The 22,748-nt window shown below is 37.2% G+C and overlaps 1 pseudogene; it reads right to left on the reverse strand.

Moving 5' to 3' along the window:
- Positions 1 to 317: 317 nt before the first annotated feature.
- On the reverse strand, positions 318 to 21,603 carry LOC143576503 (F-box/kelch-repeat protein At3g06240-like; annotated as a pseudogene).
- Positions 21,604 to 22,748: the final 1,145 nt, after the last annotated feature.

A 22,748-nucleotide genomic window follows, 5' to 3' on the forward strand; every position in this document is an offset into this window, starting at 1 on the left:
AAAACTTGAAATATGTTTCATATTATATGCTTTAAAAATAAGCCGGGGCAACTAGAACATAGTTAATGTTACTTTTAAGTCTTAACAGCAACTTATAGACTAGCAAAAGCCAAATAAAAACATAGTTAATGTTGTCTTAGGTCTTAACAGACATTGCAACTAATAGACTAGCTACGACTTAAACGACCCTTAAACATGGAGTAGACAAAATTCCCAGTGCGGGCATGTTTGGATTCAAGCCATAAAGAAGATCATCGAGTTGTGATCGACAAAACCTTCTTTCTATATATATATATATATATATACATATATTGTCACTAGGTAGGAATCCTCCTTACCCTGTTGTACTTGGCGCGAACTCTCTCTGATTCAAAGCTGTGGAGTTTCAGAAAGCTAGGACGATAAGTCATCACCCTGTAGATGTAGCGCTGCCGACCCATGTGTAGAAACGTGTTCCTGTTAAGACAATAAGCCACTAGAGCGTCCGTCGCCTGATCATACATGATGAAAGTACTAGTACCATTTAAACCATCAATGAGACACAGGGGATGCGATCTAATAAGTATAGGGTTTAACCTTTCTTGGATAGCTCTCTCTTTATACCAAAATTCCTCCTTCATCACCCAAACCTCATATCCTAACCAACACCAAGAAATTTGACTTAGCCTTCCTTTTAGGACTCCCAACATTTGCTTCGAGTTTCGATTATCTCCGGGAGGGGACGGAAACACCTCAAATGTCTCTGTGTCCAAGTCAAAAGCATAGATTCGGCCATCCTCAAGCCAATACACATGACTATCCACAAATACACCAGCATCCAGATCCTTTGTTTTCTTAAAGTGGTAAGGGTTTTTTCTCAAACTTCTCCATTGGTCCGTGCCAAGGGTTTAAACCTCGATTTCAACCGCGTAAGCCTCGGTTCGATTCTTTAACACTCTCCTACCACATAACCGAATCACTTTGTATTCACCTGCCATTGAAACTCCAAATCCATAATTCATCAACTCAAGAGTACCCTTCTTCAAACATGGTTTAGGAAAGACTAGATATTCATGCAAAGCAGGATTAAATACATAGACAACATCATCTCCCTGGCAACAACATATCAAGCCATTCACTGAACCCACTTGAAGGATCCCATAAGGACATTCAGGAACACAGAGATTAAGATCAAGGGTCTTGACAGGAACAATGTGGTAACCAGCATCAACAGCTTTGTGTTCAATCTCTACCCACAGGAAAGAAACTGGCCAAAACTTATCTACTTTTGATGTAACTAGTCACATCTTCTTTTAGAATCTCTGATAAAATCTCTGTATTAAATCTTTTTTCATATCGGTAACATAAAAAGCCATCATTGATTAACATATAACACTAGATACCAACTAACCCTTTAGACTATCTCAATGCTAAATTATTTCATATCTTTAAAATTTCAATTTCACCTCGATAGTAAGACCATGCGTACCCCATGCGTTGTGGAGATGGCATATGATAGAATTCATTGAACATAGGTTCCACAACTGTAGCATGGAAAAGCAATTCTAGAGAGTTACTATAAAATTAGTATTGATGAAGCCATAAAGTAACATGCAATTATTTCGTGTGTGAGTCAGGTGGAATTATGATTCTTGGTGACGTAATTGATACTTTTGTTTCTTGGCCAGAATGCATAATCTCATGTGACTAGGAGGTTTGTTCCCTTTTATTTCTATTCAAGTACAAATATTAGGGGTGTTCACGGTTCGGTTTGAAACCGTGAAACCGTTCAAACCGGTTTGGTTTCATGGTCGGTTTTTTTCATAACTATCAGTCGCTCGGTTTCAAAAGATTCAAACCGTAGCGAACGGTTTCGTTTACGGTTTACAACAAAAACCAACTGTGTATTAATTTATTTATATTTACCCAAACCATGAAACCAAATCGGAACCAAAACGTTACTAACAGTTTGGTTCGGTTCTGTTTAAGAGTCCTACGGTTCGGTTTTGGTTTACAAAAATAAAAACCGTTACCAACGGTTTGGTTCATGGTTTGACTCAAAAACCGAACCGTGAATACCCCCAACAAATATCACAAGAGAGCATATATTTTGTGACACTGAGGTTTGTTCCTATTTTGTTCTATTCAATTACAAAATATGACATTAATTATACATATTTGTTTTTCATATTCTGTTGTTCCAGCTACCACCACTCCCATTCTCAAAAAAACCAGACAGAGCTGGCAAGAAGTCAAAGGTAAAGTACACAACGATAGACAGGGTGAACACACAGAAGATAATGAGCAGTGCCAAGAAAACTGACGCCTTAGCTAGTATATAGGTAGTCGTTATTTTGTATATATATAGGTATAGCTAATTTTGCATATATGATACAAACAGATGTATAGATTTGCTTAAGTGAATATTATTGTTATTATAATTTGTTTCTTATTTTGTTTTGTCATGCTTGTTTACAGCTGTTTTATATTACTTCACAAAAAATACAAATAATTATATATTGTCTAATTATACAGTATTAGTCACATAGAAACACATTAAATAATAAGTTGGTTGTGGCTCAATGGTAGAGCACTCACTTTACAAGTGAGAGGTAGGGGGATCAAACCTCACTACCATCAACTTATATGGGAGATATGAGGGATGACCCTGGCTTGCCAGGGTTCGAGTCCTGACCTCACCCGGTTTTACCGGCTCCTCGCTGTCGTGCCGTTTGGCGGGCGTGGGGGTCAGGTTTTATCCGGTAAATTTCTCAACAGGTGGACCGCTAGGGGTTCCGTCCGTCCGGACTAGTGGCCGGATCGGGCTACCTTTAGCCAATGGGGGCCGCGTACGGGGTACTCGGCGTTACTTAGTTGGCCGTTCAAAAAAAAAAAAGAAACACATTAAATAAGTGTGGCCAAAAGTAAGACAATAGCCACACTTCAAATTACAAAAATTCGAGTCTATAAATGACCATTAGCCACAACAAAAACATTGTTGTGTGACGGAATGATAGCATAGTTGATGGAGATAACAAGTTATGTGTGGCTAAAAGTGTGACATAGCCACATCGAAAACACAAAAATTCGTGTGGCTATAAATAACCATTACCCACACCATGCTTGCTTCGTTTTTTTGTGTGTAACGGAATCATATAAAACGTCATATAAAAAAACACTAAGTGTGACCAAATGGCATAAAATAACCACACTCTACATATTTTTGTGTGTCCATCACTATCAATCTTGGTTTAAAAAAGCGCGCCTGAGGCGAGCCGAGGCGAGAGGCGACCTAAGGCGAGAGCTTCATCGCTTTTGCCTACTCAAGGCGAGCAATGTTCAAAAGGCGAGAGTGAGGCGCTATTTTTAGGCAAAAAGCGGCCTGAGGCGAAGCCGAGGCGAGCCCGTAGCGATCTCCTTTTGTATAGATGTCGTTTTTATGCATCAAAATGTTGTAAAACATGTTTTTTAGGTTGTACATGTAGATAATTTATAAATTGAATCATATATAACACCTATTTATTGGTACATTTAGAGTTGGGATGCTAAAAACATAAGATATATATTTAAAAAAATTATATAAAAACTTTACGCCTCATATTTGAAAAGCTTTCGCTTTTTGCGCTTTGCGCTTCGCGCTTCGGTTTTAGACCTCATCGCTTTTGTTCGCCTCTCACTTTTTAAAACTAAGCTAGCAATTGGTCATACTTTCATCACTTGGTTTATTTTTGTGGAGGAACGAGATCAAACGTCATTGGAAAAATCACTAAGTGTGACTAAAAGTATGATAATAGCCAAACTTTATATTACAAAACCATTATGTGAGAAACAACGGTAAGACAATGGCCACACCACAAACTACAAAAGACTGTTTGAGTGGCAAGTTCACATTTTTAGCTACATTGACATTAACCTCCTGTTTCTATATGATATGATTAGCCACACAATGCATCACTATGTGTGATGAAAAGTTTGACAATAGTATGGAGAAGATGTTAGTGTTAGATAAAATATAGAACTTTGTTTATAGATAACAAAACCGTAAACAAAACGTAAATGATTTTTTTTAAGATAGTTAAGGCTTGAAAATTTGAGATTTTGAGATTTATAGAGTCGGAAGAATCGCGCATGAAATCACCATGACTTGATATTCCAACACTAAATAAAAGGTTTTATAAAACATCACGTTGGAGTCCAAACATGTGCACGTAACCACCGCGACTTTTTCATGTTTTAGACTCAAATAACAATGATAACACAATAAATCGAGATACAACGTCATGCCAAAACACTAGTCCACGAAATCACCGTAGCCCTATTGATTTAACACCGAAAAATTAGGATGGCGACCGGAACGCTCGCATTCGACTACTTAAAGAATTAACATTTATAACACGGTTTATGGCCTAGAAAACGAGCATTATAACTCAACCATCCCATGTAAGTAAATCACCTTCGATCATTGGAATCTTTTTGTCAAATGGTCATTTTATAATGTCTCGTTTTCTATGATGGCTACAAACCCGATATAAACGCAACCTTTAAGGGATTTGAAACAACGGGATCCAAGTTAATCTTGTAATCCATAAAACACAATAAAAATCTACTTTTTGCGTTTTAAGGTAAGGATACCTTGGAAATACTATGAAAGTGTGTGTATGTGAACATTTAGGATATTGGTGAATTTTAAACAAGTTCATAAATAAACATGCGATATGAACAATAAAATAGAGTAAACACGTATGAACACACGAATAGGACCCTAAGCATAACAATTCTAGGTCGTTACGTCTAACCACCTATCTTAATTGTCATGGCTCTGATACCAATCTGTCACACCCCGACCAAAGGCGGCGGAACATGCCAAGGTGTAACGATTGCCCATAAGCGCATGACACTATTTAAAGCGACAATATTTAACAACCTCATTTCATTTCACAACATCGAAAATGTCACATAACCAAATATTCATAAGTCAAATACAACAAAATATAGCAAAATATAACAAATCAAATATTGTTCATTTTTGTTAATATCCTAACGGTATTTGTATCATTTTCTTCACCGAACTCCATAATCAACCTAGATGAAACCTGTAACATTTCATAAAATAAAGTTGTCAACACAAAGGTGGGTGAGCAATTCATAAGTTTGAACAATAGATATATAGTATGAAAAACCACAAAACTAGTATACAAAACCATAAATAATAGCTATAAACTTGGATAAATTGACAATCGCTAATAGAATTACGTTAGCGCCACCTAGCTACAAGGGATTGTCAAGTAGTCTAAGATTTAATAGAATATCGTTAATTGTATTACATTAACGACACCTTGCTACAAGGGGTGCCAAGTAATCTAGGATTTTAACGAGCAAGAACACCAACCGAAAGCGATAAACACATAGGCATATAAGCATAGAACACCAAATCGAGCAATTATTCAAGTAAAGTATACAACAACGTTTGTGGTTTAAGACTCAAGTATAAAGCATTTGATTTGAATAAGTATGAAATGTCACCCCAAAACAAAAGATAGAAAACGGGATATGAAGTTACTCACGTTCAAGTATAAAACTTGATCGGTAAAAGATGAATAACCGGATGGATGAATTCTAACGAGCAAGGCCTAAATGACAATAAAATCTTGGATTTAGAATGGTTGTCTTGAAGATCTTTAAATAAAATAATTGTTGCAAAAAGTAAACAATTAAAGTTCAAGGTTTTAAATGTAACTATTTAAGAATTCATAATAACAATCCTTTAAAAATGTAAGTTTGCTCGAAACCGGGTTAAAGTATCTAACCTTAATATTTACTTAACCCATGTTAAGTAATAAGGTGGGAAAAATGCTAAAATGCAAGTTCCTTTGGTACAAAGATACTAAAACGGGTTTTTAACGAGTGTTCGGGTTGTCGATTCGGGTCTTAACAAATGGTCAAACCCAAAGTCAACTTTCCAACATATTAATTGTTATGAGATAACTCATTAAAATATACTAACACTTAACCAAGTATGTAGATCTATTGTTTAGAACTAACAACGCACGTTAAGCGAGTGTTCGGTTTTGTCGGTCCAAACTATGTGATGAGATCAAGTTGGATCCAACAATTCCAAGTACTTAAGAAAATAATTAAAATCAGTTTGTAAACTATTTTTAAAGAAATATACAAGTCTTGATTGCTAAAAACACACTTGTGTGTCTTAAGCGAGTAAAAGTCGGTATAGTTCGGTTTGGTTCGGTCTCCATCTCCCAAATAGTTCATAGATGGTTTCTACATGCCCAAATGTCATAGAACTTGTATATTGGTTTATAAATGAAGAAAACTTAAATTTTACAACTAAAAAGTTAACTACAAGTCTTTTAAGCAAAAGTTTCGGTTTAGTTCGGTTTCCATCTCCCAACGAGTTCATAGATGGATTCCATATGCTTAATATCAAAGAACTTGTAAAAATGATTTTTGAAACTCAAATATAGCAATAAACAAGTTTAAACAACTATTTTAACAAAACTAGTAAACAAAAGTTCGGTTTCCGGTTTGGACTAGTTTCGGTTAAACCGAGGTTAGTCTTATACAACCCCACACCATGGAACTTGTAAATAAGATGAACAAACTAAAAGGGTTAGAAGTTAGTCATAAGTGATATGTATAATAAGTTATGTGTGTGTGTATATATATCAAGAACACGAAGTCCTCCATGAAGCCTTGCCTTATGACATTCGAAACTTAACCAACCGGAGTCGGTGAAGTAACAAATAAAGGAAACAAGGGGTGTGTATTATATATATGTTGTACCACCATATTCAAGTGTTAGTAATATTATATGAACAAGTTAAAATGAAAGACTATAGTTAGTTGACCTTAAGAAATCAAAATAACAAAATGTTGAAGATGAATACTTCGATTTGAGAGAGATTTTGGAGAAGATGAACAACCAAAATGGTGTATGGAGCCCTGCTTTTATAATGGTAAGAGTATGGTTCATACAAATAGGGTAAAGATGCATGTGAAAGTTGAAATGGTAAAACAAGTTTTTTGTAAATGGCAATAATAGTCTCCAAAGTTTGGTTTAAGACATTTTAAGGAGTTTTAAGGACCAAAAAGAATGTTTTCAAGACCCAACAAGTGTAAAACAATATTGTAACATAAAATCCATCATTTTGATTATATCATAAGCTTTGGTTTACAAAATGGGTCGGTTTACATGATAAACGAATACAAACGAGACCCGAAATTGATGAATGTCACAGTATCCCCTACTTTAGGAAATTTCGTCCCGAAATTAAGATGACGATGATGATGCAAACAAGTGTGGATACTTCTCCTTCATTGTGTCTTCTCGTTCCCAAGTGAACTCCGCGCCACGCCGTGATTCCCATCGAACTTTGACTAACCGAATACAACTACGCTTGGTTTTCTTCTCGCTGCGATCCATGATCTCAGCGGGTCGTTCAACCATGATCATCGACTCATCGACATGTACTTCGTCGAGAGGTATATAGAGATTTCCCTCGGCTAAGCACTTCTTAAGATTTGATACATGAAAAGTCGGATGAACACCGGCAAGTTCTTCCGGTAGTTCGAGTCGATAAGCCACCTTCCCAATACGTTCAAGGATTTTAAAAGGACCAACAAAACAAGGAGCTAGGTTACCCTTCTTTCCAAAACAGACTACCCCCTTCCAAGGAGATACTTTTAAAAGGACAATATCATCAACATTAAATTCAATAGGTTTTCGCCGTATATCGGCGTAACTCTTTTGACGATTTCTAGCGGCTAGGAGATTCTTACGGATTTGATTAATGACATCGGTGGCTTCTTGGACCATCTCGGGTCCTGTGATTTGAGCTTTACCGATTTCGTTCCAACAAATTGGGGAACGACATTTACGACCGTAAAGAGCTTGAAAAGGAGCCACATCAATGCTAGAGTGGTAGCTATTGTTGTAGGAGAACTCGATGAACGGAAGATGAGAATCCCAATTCCCACCGAAATCAAGAACACATGCTCGTAGCATATCCTCGAGTGTTTGGATTGTACGTTCGGATTGACCGTCCGTTTGAGGATGATAAGCGGTGCTAAGATCGAGACGTGTTCCCAAAGATTCTTAAAGAGATCGCCAAAAATGAGAGGTAAAACGGGCATCGCGATCAGAGATGATAGACAATGGCAAACCGTGTCGACACACGATTTCCCGAACATAGATTTGAGCAAGCTGCTCGACAGAGTACTTCTCGCGAATCGGAATGAAATGAGCAGATTTGGTTAATCGATCGATGATCACCCAAATGCTATCGTTGCCTTTCTAGGTTTTGGGTAATTTGGTGATAAAGTCCATAGCAATGTCTTCCCCTTTCCAAACGGGAATCGGTGGTTGCTCGAGTAGACCAAAAGGTCTTTGATGTTCGGCTTTGACTTTCGAGCAAGTAAGACATCTAGATACAAACAACGCTACGTCCTTTTTCATACCCAGCCACCAAAAGGTAGCACGAAGATCGAAATAAATCTTATCCGCACCGGGATAAACGGAATAATGCGAATTATGAGCTTCGTCGAGAATACAAGTACGAAGGTCATCGCGATCGGGAACCCACAAACGATTGAGAAAATACAAAATACCATCGGGTTTGGTTTCGAGTTGAAGTTCGGCTCCACATGACATTTTGTCGTACATATTACCTTCTTCGACGGAGGTGCGTTGAGCTTGAAAGATAAGAATTTGAAGATCGGTTTGAACAATGACGCTTAGAAGTAGAACGGATTTAACATTAACCTTTCGACTTAGGGCGTCGGCGACAACATTCGCTTTACCGGGGTGGTAGCGAATCTCGCAATCGTAATGACTAAGTATTTCGGCCCATCGTCGTTGTCTCATGTTGAGATCTTTTTGGTCGAAAATGTGTTGAAGGCTTTTATGATCGGTAAAAACCACACATTTTGTACCATAAAGGTAATGTCTCCAAATTTTGAGAGCGAAAACGACGGCACCAAGTTGGAGATCGTGAGTCGTATAGTTCTTCTCGTTGACCTTAAGTTGCCTTGATGCGTATGCGATGACTTGACCTCGTTGCATGAGAACACAACCAAGGCCTTGATGGGATGCATCACAAAATACAACAAAATCGTCGTTTCCATCGGGAAGGGTTAGAATAGGAGCATTGCAAAGCATGTCCTTGAGAGTACAAAAGGCTTCCTCTTGCTTCGAACCCCAATCGAAGGGTTGTCCCTTATGGGTGAGAGAGGTAAGAGGCAAAGAGATCTTGGAAAAATTTCGAATTAAACGCCGATAATATCCCGCCAAACTGAGGAAGGATCGAATTTCCATGGGAGTCGTTGGAGTTTTCTAATCCTTAACGGCCTCAATTTTAGCGGGATCAACATGAATACCTTTGTCGTTTACGATATGTTCCAAAAATTGAACTTCCTCGAACCAAAATTCACATTTGGAGAATTTGGCATAGAGTTGTTCATTTCTAAGGAGTTTGAGAATGGAACGCAAATGATGTTCATGTTCGGCTTTGGATTTAGAAAAGATAAGGATGTCATCAATAAAGACAATAACGAATTTATCAAGGAATGGTTTGCAAACGCGGTTCATAAGGTCCATAAATACCGCGGGTGCATTTGTTAACCCGAAGGGCATAACCAAAAATTCGAAATGTCCATATCGAGTACGGAAAGCGGTTTTAGGAATGTCTTCTTCGCGAATACTCAATTGATGATAACCCGATCGAAGATCAATTTTGGAGAAACAAGTTGAGCCTTGAAGTTGGTCGAATAAGTCGTCGATACGTGGCAATGGATAACGATTTTTAAAAGTAAGCTTGTTGAGTTCACGATAATCAATGCACATACGAAACGAACCATCCTTCTTTTTCACGAAGAGAACGGGAGCGCCCCAAGGAGAAGAGCTTGGAATAATGAAGCCTTTATCGGAAAGTTCTTCGAGTTGGTTTGATAGTTCTTGCATTTCCGACGGGGCTAGACGATAAGGAGCCTTGGCCACGGGCATCGCTCCAAGCACAAGATCGATTTGGAATTCAATCGGACGAACGGGAGGAAGACCGGTAACGTCATCGGGAAAGACATCAAGGAAATCACGAACAATAGAAATATCTTGGATCTTCCTTTCCTTTTTGTCTTTTGTCACCGAGAGAGCTAGAAACGGGACGTACTTTTGGCGTAAGTACTTTTGCGATTGAGCACACGACATAAGGTTTAGCCTTCATGACGTTGTGTTTCCAAAGACCTTAAGAATTTTACCGTTGACGAGCGGGATGCGAATGAATTTATCAAAACAAACGACTTCGGCACGGTGCAAAGATAACCAATCCATGCCTACTATGACATCGAAGCTACCCATTTGCATCGGGATGAGATCGATGGAGAATTTATGCTTAGAAAGAATAAGAGAACAATCGCGGACGACGGAATTGATGGTAATAGAATTGCCATTGGCGACTTCAACAGAGGATGGTCGGGAAAGCTTAGTTCGAGGCATCGCAAGTTTTGACTCAAATTTCAAAGAAATAAAACTTCTATCGGCACCGGTATCATATAAAATAGAAGCCAAATGATAGGTCACCAAAAACATACCGTTCACAACATCGTTTGCCACTTGAGCTTGATTTGCATTCATCATAAAAGCTCGCCCTTGATTACCATGGTTGACTTGAGGTGCTTGTTGTGGAGGTGGAGGTGGTGCTTGGATTTCTTGGATGGGTTGGATGAGTGGTGCATTGAGTTGGGGAATTTGGGGTTGATAGGTTTGGACTTGGTAAGTTTGGGTTTGGTAGTAAGGTACGTTCATGGTTTGGTTAGCAAAGGTGAGGCGAGGGCAATTGTTGCGGAAATGGTTTGGATCTCCACAATTGTAACAAGCTCGGGGTGGTTGGGGTTGGTTTGGTGGGTAGGGTGCATATCGGTTTTGGGAATATTGGGGAAAAGTTCTTTGTTGGTTTGGTTGGTTAGGTTGGTTGGGTTGGGTTGGGTTCGTTGGGCGGATCGGCAAGTGGTGTTGAGATGGCCAAGTCGGTTGCAAATGGTACATTGGCGACAAGGCGAGTTTGTTGGGTGGTGAAATTGGCAAGCGTTACATAGCGGGTAAGGACCGGTATAGGGTCTTCGGTTTTGGGGAGCTTGGGTTTGTTGTTGAGGTTGGGTAACGACAAAGTTTCGGTAGTTGTTTTTGGGTTTCTTCTTGTTGTTGTTGTTGTTGTTGTTATTGTTGTGTCGGGAGGAGTTTGAGTAGTTTATGGCTTGTGGTGCAGGTTCAACCTTGGCTTGCGGTGTGGGCTCGGGCTTGTCTTTCTCACTTGCTTTCTTGAGGGTTAAGGTACCCGCCTTCACGTGATTTTCCGATAGCCAACCGGCTAACGTGATGGCTTCCTCAAGGTTCGCGGGTTTGCTACTCATGACCGAGTCCCGGATTTTCATCGGTTAACCCCCAATATATTTGTCAATTTCACGTTCGGGTGGGGTAACCAAGTGAGGTACAAGAACGCTTAGCTCGTGGAAACGGATCGAGTAAGCGGCGTTATCACCACTTTCTTGTTTTAGGTTCCAAAATTCTTCCTCAAGCTTTTGGAGCTCGTGTTTGGGACAAAATTTCTTCTTCATAACTGCCTTGAGCTCGGCCCATGGAAGAGCCATGGCCACATCCGTACCTTGGAGGTGCATAACACTACCCCACCATGTTAGGGCGGTTCCCCTAAACATGCTTGAAGCGAAGTTTGTCTTTTTCGCTTCGGGGCATTCGCTGTGTAAAAACACATTCTCCACAGATTCGAACCATTGCAACATGGTAGTGGCACAGTTGGTTCCAAAGAATTCGGACGGGTTGGCACTGGTAAATTGTTTAAGCAGGTAGGATGTGGGTTTGGGTTCAATAGGTGCAACAACGGGTGCGGGTTGGTTTGCTTGTATTTGGGTTATAAGTTCGGGAATCACCGCGGCCATTTTCTTGGCGACGAGAGCGGCCATACGTCGGGTGGAGTCATATCGCGATTGGCGTCTTAGCGGAGGCATGCTAACATTTATAAAGAAAATGGGATAAGTTTTGGATAAAAGGAAATGAATATAAAGGTGTATAAAATAAAATGAGATTTCGATTTTTGATTTGTGAATCCTAGAGTTAGTATGGAGAAGATGTTAGTGTTAGATAAAATATAGAACTTTGTTTATAGATAACAAAACCGTAAACAAAACGTAAATGATTTTTTTTTTGAGATAGTTAAGGCTTGAAAATTTGAGATTTTGAGATTTATAGAGTCGGAAGAATCGCGCATGAAATCACCATGACTTGATATTCCAACACTAAATAAAAGGTTTTATAAAACACCACGTTGGAGTCCAAACATGTGCACGTAACCACCGCGACTTTTTCATGTTTTAGACTCAAATAACAATGATAACACAATAAATCGAGATACAACGTCATGCCAAAACACTAGTCCACGAAATCACCGTAGCCCTATTGATTTAACACCGAAAAATTAGGATGGCGACCGGAACGCTCGCATTCGACTACTTAAAGAATTAACATTTATAACACGGTTTATGGCCTAGAAAACGAGCATTATAACTCAACCATCCCAGGTAAGTAAATCACCTTCGATCATTGGAATGTTTTTGTCAAATGGTCATTTTATAATGTCTCGTTTTCTATGATGGCTACAAACCCGATATAAACGCAACCTTTAAGGGATTTGAAACAACGGGATCCAAGTTAATCTTGTAATCTATAAAACACAATAAAAATCTACTTTTTGCGTTTTAAGGTAAGGATACCTTGGAAATACTATGAAAGTGTGTGTATGTGAACATTTAGGATATTGGTGAATTTTAAACAAGTTCATAAATAAACATGCGATATGAACAATAAAATAGAGTAAACACGTATGAACACACGTATAGGACCCTAAGCATAACAATTCTAGGTCGTTACGTCTAACCACCTATCTTAATTGTCATGGCTCTGATACCAATCTGTCACACCCCGACCAAAGGCGGCGGAACATGCCGAGGTGTAACGATTGCCCATAAGCGCATGACACTATTTAAAGCGACAATATTTAACAAACTCATTTCATTTCACAACATCGAAAATGTCACATAACCAAATATTCATAAGTCAAATACAACAAAATATAGCAAAATATAACAAATCAAATATTGTTCATTTTTGTTAATATCCTAACGGTATTTGTATCATTTTCTTCACCGAACTCCATAATCAACCTAGATGCAAACTTGTAACATTTCATAAAATAAAGTTGTCAACACAAAGGTTGGTGAGCAATTTATAAGTTTGAACAATAGATATATAGTATGAAAAACCACAAAACTAGTATACAAAATCATAAATAATAGCTATAAACTTGGATAAATTGACAATCGCTAATAGAATTATGTTAGCGCCACCTAGCTACAAGGGATTGCCAAGTAGTCTAGGATTTAATAGAATATCGTTAATTGCATTACGTTAACGACACCTTGCTACAAGGGGATGCCAAGTAGTCTAGGATTTATAGATTCCACCAACAGAAAGCGATAAACAAATAGACATATAAGCATAGAACACCAAATCGAGCAATTATTCAAGTAAAGTATACAACAACGTTTGTGGTTTAAGACTCAAGTATAAAGCATTTGATTTGAATAAGTATGAAATGTCACCCAAAAACAAAAGATAGAAAACGGGGTATGAAGTTACTCACGTTCAAGTATAAAACTTGATCGGTAAAAGATGAATAACCGGATGGATGAATTCTAACGAGCAAGGCCTAAATGACAATAAAATCTTGGATTTAGAATGGTTGTCTTGAAGATCTTTAAATAAAATAATTGTTGCAAAAAGTAAACAATTAAAGTTCAAGGTTTAAAATGTAACTATTTAAGAATTCATAATAACAATCCTTTAAAAATGTAAGTTTGCTCGAAACCGGGTTAAAGTATCTAACCTTAATATTTACTTAACCCATGTTAAGTAATAAGGTGGGAAAAATGCTAAAATGCAAGTTCCTTTGGTACAAAGATACTAAAACGGGTTTTTAACGAGTGTTCGGGTTGTCGATTCGGGTCTTAACAAATGGTCAAACCCAAAGTCAACTTTCCAACATATTAATTGTTATGAGATAACTCATTAAAATATACTAACACTTAACCAAGTATGTAGATCTATTGTTTAGAACTAACAACGCACGTTAAGCGAGTGTTCGGTTTTGTCGGTCCAAACTATGTGATGAGATCAAGTTGGATCCAACAATTCCAAGTACTTAAGAAAATAATTAAAATCAGTTTGTAAACTATTTTTAAAGAAATATACAAGTCTTGATTGCTAAAAACACACTTGTGTGTCTTAAGCGAGTAAAAGTCGGTATAGTTCGGTTTGGTTCGGTCTCCATCTCCCAAATAGTTCATAGATGGTTTCTACATGCCCAAATGTCATAGAACTTGTATATTGGTTTATAAATGAAGAAAACTTAAATTTTACAACTAAAAAGTTAACTACAAGTCTTTTAAGCAAAAGTTTCGGTTTAGTTCGGTTTCCATCTCCCAACGAGTTCATAGATGGATTCCATATGCTTAATATCAAAGAACTTGTAAAAATGATTTTTGAAACTCAAATATAGCAATAAACAAGTTTAAACAACTATTTTAACAAAACTAGTAAACAAAAGTTCGGTTTCCGGTTTGGACTAGTTTCGGTTAAACCGAGGTTAGTCTTATACAACCCCACACCATGGAACTTGTAAATAAGATGAACAAACTAAAAGGGTTAGAAGTTAGTCATAAGTGATATGTATAATAAGTTATGTGTGTGTGTGTGTGTATATATCAAGAACACGAAGTCCTCCATGAAGCCTTGCCTATTCGAAACTTAACCAACCGGAGTCGGTGAAGTAACAAATAAAGGAAACAAGGGGTGTGTATTATATATATGTTGTACCACCATATTCAAGTGTTAGTAATATTAGATGAACAAGTTAAAATGAAAGACTATAGTTAGTTAACCTTAAGAAATCAAAATAACAAAATGTTGAAGATGAATACTTGGATTTGAGAGAGAATTTGGAGAAGATGAACAACCAAAATGGTGTATGGAGCCCTGCTTTTATAAGGGTAAGAGTATGTTTCATACAAATAGGTTAAAGATGCATGTGATGGTTGAAATGGTTCAACAAGTTTTTGGTAAATGGCAATAATAGTCCACAAAGTTTGGTTTAAGTCATTTTAAGGAGGTTTAAGGACCAAAAAGAATGTTTTCAAGACCCAACAAGTGTAAAACAATATTGTAACATAAAATCCATCATTTTGATTATATCATAAGCTTTGGTTTACAAAATGGGTAGGTTTACATGATAAACGAATACAAACGAGACCCGAAATTGACGAATGTCACAACTATTATTAAATTCAAGTGGTTATTGCTTTGCTATAGCCACACAATATAGGTCACAATGCTCGCTTACCAAAACCATATTGGCCACATTATTATAAAATTCATGTGGCTTAAACATGAATTCATGTGGCTCTATACGTGCAATGGTCACATCAAGTAAATAGTCATGTGGTCATTTTCTACCATTTAGCTACACTTATTGGAGAGGCTTCTTGATGGCCAACAACTAATGCTAGTATCCTTTAGAGCATTCACATCCCATCCCCTATCCCCATCTCTATAATTACACTACAAAACATTACATTTCTCTTTCCTGTTTAATTAAATAATACATTTTATACTTTTATCATTACAATTTTCTTTCTCCTCTACTCACAACCAATCCAACAAATATTAAAAAATATATAGGGGCAAACAATATACCCCAAATATTTCCCCAAATTTACAAATAAATCACTACATTTCTCTCTCCACCCTATAATTTACACTCACAATCATTCAAAACTTCATCCTATAATTTACCAATCTCCCTCACATAATTATGAGGGATGGGATGGGATGGGAATGCTCTTAGCCACAATTACAATCACATAAGGCCACTAAAAACTATGTGTATATAGGGAAGATGAAAGATCGAAAATCAGTGTTACCAATTTATTACAAGTTAAAGAAATTGAATAGTCTGTATATTTTGTAAAGACTTCTTCCTACTTTTGATGTAACAAATCATATCTTCTTTTAGAATCTCTGATAAAATCTCAGTGTTAAATCTTTTTTCATATCGGTAACATAAAAAGCAATAATCATTGGTTAACATATAAAGCTAGATACCAACCAACCCTTTAACAGCTGGTTTGTTCATTTTTAAGTTAATTAATAAAAGCTTCCTTTTAACTGTTAAATAAACAAAGTTATATTAATGAAACCATTCAACCACTTGTGGTGTTGCAATCAATGAGCAAAACGGGTACCGGTATTAATTTGGTCATGGTATTGAATCGGTATTAATTTGGTATTGTCACTGTCGAATCAATATCAACTTTTGAGTTTTTCTGTATCGTTATAGTACATGTACGTTCAGAATGATATCGGTATTTTCCGAATTTTGCAAACAATACTGGTACCAAATATTTTTAATTTTCAAGATCGGTACCGTCTCAAACTCAGATGACGTTGCTAAAAAAATGCAGCCATTCATTTCTTTTACTAACCAACAAAAAAAACCTTTTATAAACCATCAAACAATATATCAAGACACTAGCCAAGAAGATACGTTTAGAATTTCAATTAAAAAAAAGTCAGCAAAGGGGGTGTTTGAGATTTTTTATTTTTATAAATTTATAAAATAAACTTTTTAAAAAGTTAATAAGATGTTAAGGTGTTTGCAAATTATAAGGTCTTATGGATTTTAACTTATGGATAAGGCAAAATAAAAGGGGTTTTGAAAAGTTAAGAATATGTAAATTATTAACTTATTGAGTTTGATTTATCTATTGCACCTCTCTAACCCTCAAAACCTATTATACTCATTTTAAAAAAAAGAGTGTCTTTTTTAGTTATTTTGGTTTTCCACAACACATAAGCTAATCCAAAACATCTTTTTAAAAACTTCTTTTAGAAATTTCATAATTAATAAGTCAGTTTAACAAAAAGTTATTTTTCACCTAAATAGGCAATCCCAATCACACCCTAAGTGCAATCCACCCGATAGGTATTTAAAAGACGCCCCCATCCCTTGTGGTGTGATGATAAATATGTTAGTATTACCTAGCAAAGAATAAAATTCACGTCTCATAAGAGGCAAAAAGAATGAAAAAAGATAACTGTTTAAAAGAAAACGTTTTTAAAAGATAAAACAACTAAGTAAAATCCACTCTATAGAAATTTAAAAATCATCCATTTTAACTAGTTTGGGTGTGTGCAGTGGGCGGCAAAACCAAACGACAATGGGTCGAAATTTGGAGGGACCCCCCCCCCCCCCCCCGACGATAAGAGGGGAACAAAGAGGGGGGATGCGTTTTTGTCGTCGGAAAGGTTTTAAAATAATATTATATTATTCTTTGACCGTTGAATGATCAAAAACTTAAAAAATACAATTTAATTTACAAAATTAATATAAATACCAAATAAATTCAATTATTTTCATTATTTCATACACCAACTCAACCTTCAAAAACCATTTTCATCATTTTTATATACCAACTCAACCTCCAAAACCCATTTTCACCAAGTTTCTTTACCAAAATGGATTGTGCAAACACTTTTGACATTTTAGAACAACTTACTGAGAATAAAAAGATGGATCAACTCATGCAAAAGACGACGGGGGAGGAAACTTAGGTCATAAGTGCATTGCGAACCGTAGCAATAAGATAACTTCTACTTCTACTAGTTCTCGCCCGTGCCGTAGGCAATCATATATCATTCGAGACCGTCTTGATGCAAACGATCATTTGATGAGAGACTACTTCAATGACTCGCTTAGATACGATGACGCTAAGTTTGAATGCCGTTTTCGGATGTCTAGATGTTTATTTTTGCGCATTGCGGAAGATTTGGAGCGGGGGTATCTGTATTTTAAACAAAACCCGACGCAAGAGGATATTTATGATTTACCGCCATCCAAAAGTGTACTTCGGCGCTACACATCCTCACATACGGAAACACGACCGACATCAACGAAAAGTGTTTAAAGATGGCGGCGAAAACGACGCAAGACACGTTAAAGAATGTTTGGATCGGTAAAATTTAAATTGTTTAAATTAATTATTTTTTAACCTACTTGTTTTAATTAATTGTTTTAAATTGTTTATATTAATTATTTTTTAACCTTTATGTTTTTAATTTAAATTTCTTTAATCATTTGTTTCTATAAGAACAATACAATTATACGGTGATCGCCATCTTTGGATTCCAACTTCAACGGCCTACTAGTATATACGATATACACGAAAGCAAACATTCTTTTCCCGCCGTGATCGGAGTATAGATTGCATGCGTTGGGAGTGAGGAAATTGTCCAACCGCTTGGTGAGGTCAATACACTCGTGGTGACCATGGAGTACCAACGGTTAGGCATCAAGCCATTTGTTTACACGACCTTTGGGTTTGGTCGACCTACTTTGGCTCTGTCGGGTACAACAAAGACATAAAAGTTCTCAACTTGTCGCACGTGCTAGAGTATTACATCAGCCGTATGCAACATCCGGCCCCTCGCACCACCAATATTGTTCGCTATGCCCACGAAGATCTCACGGATTTGTTTTTGGTTGCCTAGGTGGAGACTTCCCAGGAGTTCACCCATCCTGCTACCACTTCCAGCTGAGCACGCTTAACTGTGGAGCTCTCATCTCGTCCACTATCGTTAAGCCCAAAACGCGTTGGTGATTTAAAAGACGGGACATTTACTTATGAACCAAGGATCTCTCTTGTACACGGCCGATGTGGAATTTGCCTAGGATGTTACAAACACCCCCCTTTGGACTCATCGTCCTCGATGAGGTTTGCCCCACCATCCAATCCAGGATGTGGGATTCGCATAAGATGTACCTCGCGACACCCTCGGGGGCTCACCGTCTCTAATGAGGTTTGTCCTACCATCCCGAACGGCACAAGAGTGGCTCTGATACCACTTGTAACATCTGGCCCCTCGCACTACCAATATTGTCCGCTATGTTCACGGAGAGCTCACAGATTTGTTTTTGGTTGCCCAGGTGGTGACTTCCCAGGAGGTCACCCATCCTGCTCCTACTTTCAGCTGAGCACGCTTAACTGTGGAGCTCTCCTCTCGTCCACTGCCGTGAAGCCCAAAACGTGTTGGTGATTTAAGAGGTGTGGCATTTACTTATGAACCAACGATCTCTCTTGTCCACAACCGATGTGGGATCTGCCTAGGATGTTACAAACACCCCCCCCTGTTGGACTCATCGTCCTCGATGAGGATTGCCCCACCATCAAATCCAGGATGTGGGATTCGCCTAAGATGTACCTCGCGACACCCTAGGGGGCTCACCGTCTCTAATGAGGTTTGCCCCTACCATCCCGAACGGCACAAGAGTGGATCTGATACCATTTGTAACATCCGGCCCCTCGCACCACCAATATTGTCCGCTATGTCCACTGAGAGCTCACATATTTGTTTTTGGTTGCCCAGGTAGAGACTTCTCAAGAGGTCACCCATCTTGCTACTACTCTCATCTGAGCACGCTTAACTGTGGATCTCTCCTCTCGTCCACTACCGTTAAGCCCAAAACGCGTTGGTGATTTAAGAAGCGGGGCATTTACTTATGAACCAATGATCTTTCTTGTCCACAACTGATGAGGGATCTGCCTAGGATGTTACACTGTAGCATACCAGTCTTATCGTTTTATGCCAACGGTACAAACTACCATCACAGACATTATCCGGGAGATGGGATATATCCGGTATACTCGTTCATATTCAAAACGTTTCAAGACTCGGTCGAAGAAAAAAGGAGAAGATTATAAGAATAAGCAAGATTTCACGCGAAAGGATATCGAGAGGTGTTTAAGGGTTCTAAAAAACGTTGGCATTATGTGAAAAACCCATGTAGTGTATGAGAGATGGAAAAATGAGCGATGCCATGTATACGTGTATCATATTACGTAATATAATTTTAGAAGACAATAGCAGAGCAATATGCAAACACTATATACCAGGGAGCGTTCCAGAACAATTTCATGAACCAACAGAACAACAACGAACACGAAACAATCACGAGCTCACATCAAGTGAAACACATAATCAACTTAAGGTGGATTTGGTTCAACACGTTTGGTATCATCGTCCCGTTGAACACGAATACGAAGACGAGGATGAGGACGAACACGAGTCTTAAATTAGTATATTTATATGTATTTTTTTTTAATTTTTTAGTGTGTTCTATTTTTTCAATGTATTTTTATTTTATTTAATTAATTTAATGATTTTTTTATAAATTAATGGGTTTTATTTGTTTAATTTAATTATAAAAAGAAAATTAAAAAAAGATGACGTGACGATAAAAGGGCTACAACACCATCACACCCCTAAAACAAAACCATCCCTTTATTGATTGGATACCACATGTTACAAATCGCCTCATTTTGTACCTCATCCACTACACAGCCTTTTGTTTCATCTTCTCAATAAAAAAAGATTATTATTTACCCTTTTATAATAAGCCATTTAAAAGTAATTGTATCTTTATAAGACCATGTGTAGTGGATAGAGTCCTATGCATCATTTGGTGTCACGTCACCATAGGGGTTTTAGAGCATCCACAACAACAAACTTTCATATCAGCGCCACATCAGATTTCAAACTTTTTTTAAAAACTCACACTTTCTTCCACAACAACAAACCTCACAAACCTCCACCTAACTATCCATATCATCACCTACTTTAACAATTATTTAACATAAACAAAGGAAATTATGTTTACAATAGTTTTTTAATATCTTGTATGCGTTTAATTAAATTAAAGATATAAATAATATTCTTATCCTCTTAATGATTAACCAAGGCATATTTTTTCTATCTTTTCGTTACGAAATTTTGCTTTTCTAACACTATATAGTATATAGTTTGTATATACATCAACTTGTTATTTATAATATAAACGGAGAAAAATCATTATAGAAATTGATTTAAGACAAACTAAATTATTATATATATTTACCATAGTTGGATCCAGCAAATATTAATTTACTATTAATTTATACAAATTCTTTTGTTTTGGTTAGTAGTGGTACATAATAAAGCAAACTTATAATAAAGAAGAATGAAAATGGGTTGCCAAGTGTTCGTCGGAAAAACCCAACATCAATAAATCTATTAATATGGTCAGATCTGGTTGTACAGCACCCGATCCATCCATTTTTAACCTTCGCCGGAAAGCTGTTGTTGCTTCCGAAATTTCCATCAGACTTTGCCGGTAACTCTGATCTGATTGTGAATCGACCTTCCGGAGTTTCTATTCGGGGATGACAGAATATAAAAAGAAGATTAATTGCCACATGGAGTTTGCTTCTAGTTTGTGTCTGCAAACTTACTTTTCAGACTGCAGCCAAGAACCAACTCTACATCGGTAAAGTCAGGCGATCTCTCGTCCTCTTGTTTCCTGCTAGATTCAGACGGTGCCACATTGGCACCGTTGTAGATGCTCTTATGCCTAAAAGAGGTGTAGTGGATGAAGCATATTACAATAATTACCTCATTGTTATTTTTCTTTTTTATTTAAAATAAAGCAAATAACATTTTATTAAATAAAATAAATAAATTTTACATTAAAATTAAAACTACTAGAAATTACCCGTCTTCGTCTCAGTCGAGCTCGTTTTCACTTTCCTCGTCTCATTCGTCATCCCGCTTGATGCGTTTTCACCTTCGCCTTGAATTGGCCGAACCGACCAAGCGTGTTGGACCAAATCCGTCGTAAAGGCATTACGTATCTCGCTTGAACGCATTTGATAAGCATTTTGGACCTTCTCCTTCATATTTGCTTGAGGTGGTTGTTGTTGGAAATTCTCTAGTATATATTGTTAACATATGCTCACCAGCATGCAATATTATGAATGCATATATAGCATATCTCATTTTTTCCAATGCTCATGCACAACACTGATTTTTCAGGTAATGGCAACGTTGGCGAAGAACCCCAAAACACCTCTCGGTGTCCTTTCACAAAGACTCTTGTACTTTCTTAGAATACTTTCTCTTTTCATCCATTGGGTCTCTAAACATTATGACATATAATAGAATATTTTGGATATATCCCATATCCCAAATAGTATTCGTGTGGGTAGTAGTTAGGGTTATCCAATACAACGTGACTGGTGAGGTAGCGGAGATGTAATACTCTATCATGGGCGACGCCTCCAAAACGTTTATGTCGTTGTTGGACCCAGGGCTACCAAAGTAGGTCGACCAAACCCAAAGGTCGTACGAAGAAACCACTTGAAGACTCACTATTGGTACTTTCTTGTCATCATGTGCATATCGACTGTTGCATTCGTTAATTTCAAATCCGAAACCCGACCCGTTTTAAATTTCCAGTTTTTCTTATATATATACATATAATGTTATTAATTAATCTCAAGTTTCGTTTCAGGTATTTTATGTGATCATTTCTATGCAATTATATATTTCACCCCCTTGTAGTATTGCATCTCATTTAAAACATTCATAATTAAGATAATCTATTCATGTACATATCCAATGCAATTCACTTGAACTATTATTATTATAATCATTACCATATATTCATATGTTGTTTTTTAAACTAATAAAAATAAACCAATCAATGCTTTAAATTGAATAAATTTATTGAAAGAGTTAAGCATTTTGTAAACCTTTTAAACCA

This window comes from Bidens hawaiensis, unplaced genomic scaffold (genome assembly GCF_021521415.1).
Source record: "Bidens hawaiensis isolate Kalapana, Puna unplaced genomic scaffold, B.hawaiensis_p1.1 tig00028231_1, whole genome shotgun sequence".
Classification (NCBI taxonomy): domain Eukaryota; kingdom Viridiplantae; phylum Streptophyta; class Magnoliopsida; order Asterales; family Asteraceae; genus Bidens; species Bidens hawaiensis.